This window comes from Akebia trifoliata, chromosome 4, assembly GCF_017979445.1.
Source record: "Akebia trifoliata isolate Shusen 1 chromosome 4, ASM1797944v1, whole genome shotgun sequence".
NCBI lineage: Eukaryota > Viridiplantae > Streptophyta > Magnoliopsida > Ranunculales > Lardizabalaceae > Akebia > Akebia trifoliata.
The window spans coordinates 37150536-37158387 of NC_141378.1; positions in this window are offsets into that span (position 1 = coordinate 37150536).

The window sequence follows — 7852 nt, forward strand, 5'->3', positions numbered from 1 at the left end:
GGGTTTCTGGGTGTTTTTTTTAGTAAAAATTGGGGTTTGGACGTTAGGTAGGGAGTTGGGACTTGGAATTTAGGGTTTTGAGAAAGTTGGAGGGTGTTTCTGACATTTTTTTCTAGAATTTCTCTTGACCTGCCAGATTGGGTTGTGGAGGCTCTTATTTATAGATTTTTTTGGAAACTTTCAAGTTTGACTAAGTCTCTTTTAGATAAGATTAGGTTGTTTAATTAGGGTTTTGAATTAGGATTTTAAATTAGAGTTTCCATTCTTACATACAATGAAAGAATATATTTTTTAAGTTTTTGAGATAAACCCCTTAATTATATCTTTAATTATTTGGGCCCCCAGATGGAGGAGTCTTTTAATAAATGTCAGGTGGGCTCCCACTTAAATGGATGGGCCACAACTTAAAATTTGTCCCGTGGGCTTAATTAATAGGTTTTAATTGTTTAAAAATTTTAATTTAATTTATTAAGATTTTATTTTACGTTAATTAATGTTTCAATTATTAATTTCAAAATTTTGAAATTTTAGGATTGGATAATTACCGTTTTGCCCCCGAAGAGGACTTTTGTATTTCGAGGTCAATTTTCGACGTTTTAGGATGTTTTGGAATCGATTTTTCATAAGAAGTTCAATGAGAGTATCGGTTTGTATCATCTATAGGTTTTTAGAGTGAAATGGTCATGGATCCTATGAGTATTTTTGTAATTTTGTCGAATTTAGTGAAAATTAGCGAATAGTTTATTTAGTTTTAGTTTGTTGTTTTATGTATTCGAAAGGGTTTTCCTAAGCGTAATGTAGGCTCTATGAATGTTTTGATATTAAGGGTATTTTAGTAATTTTATCATTTTTTAGTGATTTTTTCCGTAAAGCTTCTTTTTGTCTAAAGAATGATGATTTCTACGTTTTGAGGTCATATTTTCTAGCGTAGCGTGATTTTTAAAGTTTTATTTGCTTGACATATCTCATCTGAATTTCTGAAACATATCTAGTAACAAACAAAAACATTGGAATATTCATCCATCATTAGGAATCATCGGAATTGGGTTGACGAGTTGATTAATTAGGCAAATGCAAAAATAGGGTGTCTACAGTTTAAACCCATATAAAGATTTGACTAATTTGCAAACCTTATGTTCTTATCCTTTCATTATAAAGCCTTCAAGTTGATCCATGTAAATTTCTTTAGTTAACTCTGCATTTAAAAAAGTTGTCTTAACATCCATTTGGTGAATAATAAGTTATGAACAAATGATAAAACTAACAAGAGTCTAATAGTAGTTATTCTAACTACTAGAGTATAAGTATCAAAATAATCAATTTCTTCCTTTTGTCTAAAACCTTTAACCACTAATTTGGCCTTAAACTTATCAATAGAGCCATCGACTCTTAACTGATTACTAAAAATCCATTTACAACCTACGAGTTTTGAACTAAGGGTTAGGTCTACTAAAGTTCAAGTATTATTAGATAAAATGGATCACATTTCATCATCAATTACTTCTGTAGATACATGATTTTCAAGTCTGAAGATCACATCTACGAGGATTTGGAGTTGCTACCATTCCTTTTTGTAAAATGGGTGTGAATTGTCACCTAAAGTGTATTTTTAGAAAAAGCATCATATTGGCATTATAGTGACTCTCATATGGATAAAGTACCGGACTACCTAAGATCTAGGTAAGTGGTTCGATTAGACAGAGGGGAAGGGGAAGGTGATAGGCATCCCTCTCTCCATCAAGTAACCTCAAAAGCTTGGTCATTTTTAAATAAAACAAAATAAAAGAAGAGTTGAATGATCGACAACTTGTACCTTAAGAAGGGATTTACTATCAGCTCAAATTATAAGGCTCATCTCATTGAAAGAGATGATCCTTAGAGAAATCTAGCCTTGGGAACATAGTTTTTAAAAAATGTTGGCTAAGATTATAGGTCCATTTTCATGGGTTGAGAAAGACCAAATTACTAATTGCCTCAAAATGAGTTGAATGAAGTGTGTGCAAAAGGGTGTTTAAAATTATTTTGTTTTGAAGGTGGTTACAACCGCTATACTTTTGACGGAACCAAAATCCGATTTATCAGAAGTAGGGGAGGGTGAACATTACCTCTTAGGAGCTTTTTAAAAATAAAATTAAAGAAGTGAGGGAGAAGGTAGAAGAGGGAAATAGAGTAGAGAGAGAAGATAGAGCTATGCTTTTTCTAACCCACCTTGAGGCCTTAACTTTTTCTTTCCTTCCTTCTTCTTCTTCTATTTTTTCTTGAATCCTTAGTAGTATTATGGGAGTTTTTAGAAGAGAAGAAAAGTTGAGTAGAAAGAGTTGAAAATTTTTAGTCTTTTAGGGCTTGATAACGTATCTCATTTTGAAATGTAAGGAGGATTTTATAGGTGTTAAGGATTAATTTTAGGGGTAGGATAGGGTGAAAATGTAAAAATATAGAGAATGGGATGAGGTTTATGGGTGAGGGGGATGTTATTTAGAGGTTGGAGAGGGGTATTTGTGTAAGGTGATGGGAATGGGTCATTCTTAACCCAAATGACTTGAACTCTTCTGCTCATATGGGTTGAGTGTTAGGTGGGGTTAACGGGTGTAGTGTTTGGTTAAGAGAATGTGTTGTGTAAGGGATTAGGTGGTTAGGTTTTGAGAGGGTGGAAGATGTGGTGACAAGTGTCTCAAAGGTGTGGGTGTGTGTGTTAGGTAAGTTGATTAAGGAGAAGTGGTGTGGGTTGGTTGTTTTTTTTATAAAATGATTAGGGTAGGTTATGATATGGATGTGAATTGGTTTAATTTTTGAGGATGATGATGGGGTTGGTTAAAAGAATTTGGGAGGTGAAGGGTGGTGGTGACAAGTATCCCCCTTGATGATCAAGGGTTGCATGGATCTTGATTGGTGTTGATCGTGAGTATGGATATGGGTAAGGGTATGAACTTTGAGCTTGATTGGGTTGGGCTTTTATCTTGATGAAGGCTTAATTTTTGGAATTACCTTGAGTTTAAGGTTTGGGTTAGAGTTGAGTTGTATGCGATTAGGGTTAGGTTAGGTTAAGGCATTGGCTAGGGTTAGGTTTTTTTTAGGGTGAGGCTAAAATGATTTTTAGGGTGTTGAACATTGGAGTGCCTTAGGTGGGGCTTATGAAGTTTCCGAATTTGGGTTAGAGGGGTGAGAGATGGAGGGTCTAGAAGGCCTTATTGTGAATCCATGAGACTTTTAGGGGTCTTAGGACATTTTGATTTGATCAAAATGTCGATTTTCAACGATTTGGGCTTTTAGGCCCGTTGGCGGATTTTGCTAGAAAAATCAATTTTTTGTGTCCTTTCGAGTAGTGGCCCATTCAAATTGGGGTGTCTATAACTGCCATTCTTTGCAGAAGTTACGTGTAAAAAAATGCAAAGAATAGACTAAACCCTTGTTTGTATGAGGTCGAAAGTTTTTGTTAAAAACATATTTTCAAAACATCAAGTGGATTGGTGAATAATACCATAATTTTTCACAAAATTCATCAAAAGGACTTGAAAGTTATTTTCCACCCTTATCGCTCATTGTAATCTTAATAGATTTGTTTAATTGTTTTCAACTTTTGTTTTAAAAATCTTAAAATTTTCTAAAGCCTCATTCATAGTTCTTAATAAATAGACATATGCATATCTAGAAAAATCATCAATAAAAGTTATGAAATATTGATTTCCTCTTCGAGGAGCAACAAAAAATTTTAAGTCACGTACATCAATGTGAATGAGTCCAAGATTATATGTGTTTTTAACAACACTAAAAAATGATTTTCTAACTATTTTGGCTTGAGCACAAGTTTCACATTTTTCTAATCTATTAAAAAAATTACATTTTGGGATAAGTCTTAAATTAATCATGCTTTTAATATAATCAGAATTTAAATGTCCTAATCTACCATGCCACAAATTAAATGAGTGAATCAAGTAAGTGGAAAAACTAGAATTATTATTCATTTCATCGGATACGTTTAATTTAACCATCCCATTACAAGAATAGCCCTTTCCCAAGAACAACCCATTTTCAACAACATTAACTTGTCAAATTTCGTAAACCATTTTGATTATACTTTTATTCAAAATGTCACCCGAAACAAGATTTTTTTCTTATATCAGGTACATGGTAAACTTTAGTCAAAGTAAGCACCTTTCCGGAAGTGAATTTTAGATCCGTAGTTCCTATTCCAATGATCTTTCCTATGACTGAGGTGCCAAGTTGGACTGCCCCTTGATCCATTGCTTCATAAGAAGTAAATGCATTTATGTCGTTGGAAACATGAATAGTTGCACAGGTGTCCAACCACCAACCTTCATCTTTCATCACTGAATTTACTTCAGTGATCATGACTATGATCTTTTCTTCGGTTACATTCACTTGAGATGGATGTTAATGCTTTCGAAGGTGACAATTTCTTATGAAATCCTCAGGTTTTCCACAGTTGTAACAAGTACATTTCTTTTTGGTCTTCCTGTTTTTGAAATTGGATTTCTTCTTAAATTGGTTTTTCTTTTTATATGGTTTCAAACCCTTAATTAATTTGAGTGCACCAAATCAACATCCTCAACCATATTTGCTTTAGAATCAATTTCTTTACCAGCCTTTGAATCTCGAAGTCTTGATTTTTCTTCAATTCTAATATGACATTGAAGTTGAGCCAAAGATAATGGTTTAGAACTTTGTCGATATTTTATCTTTATTTTATAGTCATGCCAAGACAAAGTTAATTTAGCAATAATCGAATCCACTTGAAATTCCTCTTGAAGATTAATATTGGCAGATTTAAGTTGACTAACAACAAGTTGTAATTCATAAACTTGACGAAGAATAGGCATATCGTTCTTCCTCTTAAATTCCATAAAATTATCAATTAAGAAAGTTTGATTATCAAATTCTTCAACCCAATATTTATCATCTAAAACTTACCAAGTTTCCTTAGCCAAAGGGATATTAGCTTACATGATGTATATGACAACGTTCAGTACATTTAGAATTTGACCTTTGCATATAAACTCATCATTTTTCCTTTTCTTGCGTTCTTTGACCACAACAAATGTTTCTTCTAATTTTGGTGGAGATAATTCAGACAGATCTTTGTCAAGAATGTATGCAACATTCAATGTTGTGAGAAAGAATAACATCTTTTATTGCCAACGAGTGAAGTTTAATCCATTGAATCGGTCTAGTCTTACGAAGTCTTGATTTATCATTTGGATTAATGCTATTGATGTTTCCATTAGACAAATAACGTTTAAAATTATTACAAAAAAATTATATGGAAGCAATAAAAGAAAATCGATTGTTCTTTGAAGCACGTTGTAACTACGTTTCCTTTAAACATTATTTGCCCCTTCCAGAATTAAATTGAGAAAAAAAAAAAAAAAGATTCTAACAAACACGTTCCCAAGACAACGAAACTCAGTCTCTCTGTTATCTCCCACTATTTTTGCACTAGCAAAAAGAAATCTAAACACTAAGATATTATGCCCAAGAAGAGGAGAGAGAAAGAGAAAGATTTTAAAATTGTAAGAAATCTATGATTTTTCAATGTTTATAAAAGGGTTTTAAAATTTGAATTTAAAAAATGAACACCTCTTTGAATAGGCACAATGACTGTTAAGGACTCCTGTTAAATAATCACACCCTTTTGGAATTGACACCAACAATTGTAGAAATCTTGTTGACCCACGGTCAACTCTATTTGACTCAGACGATCATACCTATTAACAAGTGTAGACACCTCATTTTTGCACTCGCCTGATTAATCAACTCGTCAACCCGATCACAATGGTTCCCAATGATGGATGTTTATTCCATTGCTTTATTTTGTTACCAGAAATGTTTCAGAAATCCGGATGAGGTATCTCGAACTGACAAAACCTTAGAAACCACGCTACGCTAGGAAAATACGACTCCAGAAACATAGAAATCATCATCTTGTAGACCCAAAAAGAAGCTTCAAGATAAAAATCACAAAAAATTGACCAAATTACCAAAATACCCCTAACATCAAAACAACCCTAAAGCCTATGTTACGATTAGAAAAATCCTTTCGAACACATAAAACAACAAATCGAAATCAAATAAATTATTTCACCAATTTTAACAGAATTTGACAAAATTACGAAAATGCCCCTCATAAAGTTCATGACTATTTCACATAAAAAATTTCATAAATCACACAAACTAATATTTCTATTGAATTCCTTATAAAAAATCGATTCTAAAATATCCTAGAACATTAAAAACCGACCGTGAAAAGTCCTCTCTGGGGGCAAAACGGTAATTTCATAATTTTCATAATTAAAATTTTCAAAATTAATAAATAAAATATTAAATAATTAAAGTGAAATATTAATGAAATTAATTTAAAATTTTGAACTAAAAAAATCGATCAATCGGGCTCTCATGAAAAATTGTTGAGGGTTCATGAGATATTTCTTTAAGGACCCCTCCATTTGGAGGTCCAAAGAATTAAAGATATAATAGAGGGGGGTTCTCCAAAAATTTAAAGTCAATCAAGCAAGACTAAAGTCAAGGTATTAAAGTCAATCAAATAAGACTAAAGTCAAAATTAAAGTCAATTAAGCAAAATTAAAGTTAATCAATTAAGACTAAAGTCAAAATATTAAAAGTCAATCAAATAAGACCAAAAGTCAAAAACCTTAATAAAGTTCTAATTAAATAATAACTCTATTTAATAGAGTTTTAACTAAAATACAACTCTACCTAAAATAATTCTAATTAAAAAAATACAATTCTAACTAAAATACAACTCCAACTAAAAGAACTCTAATTGAACACTAACTCTATCTAAATCAACCCTAAAAAAATCTATAAATAGGGGTGTTCACACCCTATTTTCGTATCAAATCATAAACCCTAAGAGAAGTAGGTCTAAAAGCCCCCTAGCCTCCCATAAACCCTAGTTTTGGAGCCCCAACTCCTTACCTAACATCCCTTCTTCGATTTTAGCCTAAAAAACACCTAAAAACCCTTCAAAAACACCCCAAAATCCATAACAAACTTGAAGAATCCAGATCAAAAAAGGAGATACCTTGCCTCGGAGATCAGAAATCAAATTCGGAGACAGAAAAAGCAAAGAGTACGGAACAAGGAGCAGTTTTTGTCGGATCTAAGTGAACAAGGTCTTTGCTATCGGAAAGGTATAATTTCTTTTTTTTTATTATCTAGGTTTTTTTTAGCAATGTAACTTATTTTGAAATTAGTAGAGATCGGCTTTGGCCGAGTGGGGTTGGTGCCTAACACCTTCCAATCCCGTAACGTGATCCCCGGACCCTTTTTTCTTTTGCAGATTAGTAATGTTTGCCTTTCTTAGAGTCAGTTTGGTTTCTAGACCTTAATAACTAGGTGACAACTCCCAAACCTCAAGGGTCAAAAGCGGATCCGCACACCCCGCGGATAGAGGGCGCTTTCAGTGACGACTCCACTGGGGACTATTGAGGATCAAACTTGAAAAATCCCAAGTATGGGAGCATTGCCAAGATGACCTAGTTTTTTTATTATTTAGTTCGATTTATTTTATTTTTTTTTTTATTTATTTATTTTTGTGACTTGATTGTAGATGATTTTGGGTATCGCATTTTTTTCCAATTAAGGATCACTTTTTGATGACCCCTAAATAATGGAAGATTCAAATCGACATATGAAAATGATGGAATGATGAAGGTTGGGACAGTAATGTTCAAACATTTTTACAGAATATTCTAGTGAGAATTAAGTCTGGGAACCTATTAATAAAATGTAGATCTCATCGAGTAGATTAATTTAGACCTGAGTTCACTAAATTTCATTATCGGAAGCCATTATCGGAATCATCGATGCAAGT